The 1,026-nt window shown below is 43.9% G+C and overlaps 1 non-coding gene across 1 annotated transcript; it reads right to left on the reverse strand.

Moving 5' to 3' along the window:
- Positions 1 to 503: 503 nt before the first annotated feature.
- On the reverse strand, positions 504 to 636 carry LOC115067540. The gene has a single exon (XR_003846943.1). It is a non-coding gene; the product is annotated as a small nucleolar RNA SNORA18 (small nucleolar RNA).
- Positions 637 to 1,026: the final 390 nt, after the last annotated feature.

Consider the following 1,026-nt stretch of genomic DNA (forward strand, 5'->3'; position numbering starts at 1 on the left):
GAACCTAAATAATCCTCCTTGCTCTCTTTGGAAGGGACCCAGTCCCAAGTGAAGCACAGACCATGGGAATATTCTGCTCCAGCCCTGGCCTCCCTGTTATTTCCAGATGCTCCACCATCCTCAGATTCCTAAAAACAAAACAAAAACAAAAAACAAACAAAAAAAAAACCAATAAAACACCAGCCCTCCAGCATACATTAAGAATCTGACCAGGAGGCTGGAGAGATGGCTCAGCAGTTAAAAACACTGGCTGCTTTTGCAAAGGACCTGGGTTCAGTTCCCAGCACCCACATGGCAGCTAACAATCATCTATAACTCCAGTTCCAGGGGATCTGACACCCTCTTCTGACCACTGTGGGCATTGTACAACACGGGTGCACTTACATACATGGAAGCAATATACTCATGCACATAAAATATAAAATATTAAAAACCAGTCATTATAAAATGCTTCTTGCAGGATATTGTCTTTTTAAATTATGTTTTTATGTGTTTTTGTTTTTAACTGTCTTGTAGTTCCTACCCACAGGCCTAAGAAGCAGTCTTGTGAGTCAGGCAAACCACAGGTGTTACAGTATGAGGAGTTTCCAACAATGTGTGGCTACTGGAAAAGCCCCATTGGGATTAGACCTCCGTTTATGTTTTTATTTGTGTAATTGTTTTCTGCCTGCATGTACGTAAGGGTAACCATGGTTCGCAATGCACACAGAGGCCAGGGGAGGGTGTCAGATCCATTGGAATGGTGTTATGGTTCCCAGCATCCATGACTACCTTTAACTCCAGCTCCAGGGCATCTGATTCCCTCTTCTGGCCTCCATGGGCACCCACAGGCATGTGACATTCACACACATGCACACACACAGACTCATACACATAAAGTAAAAACTAAACATATGAAAAAAGAGAATTCTGATTAGAATGCTCCTGGAAGAACCCCAGTTGGCACAGAGGAGGGAAAAGGGGTCTTTCTCCTTAGATCCTGGGAGGCCAATGTGCCTCCAATGCTTTCCATTTCTGGCCTTAGAA

The sequence above is a fragment of the Nannospalax galili genome, unplaced genomic scaffold, assembly GCF_000622305.1.
Source record: "Nannospalax galili isolate Female #2095 unplaced genomic scaffold, S.galili_v1.0 scaffold285, whole genome shotgun sequence".
Classification (NCBI taxonomy): Eukaryota; Metazoa; Chordata; class Mammalia; order Rodentia; family Spalacidae; genus Nannospalax; species Nannospalax galili.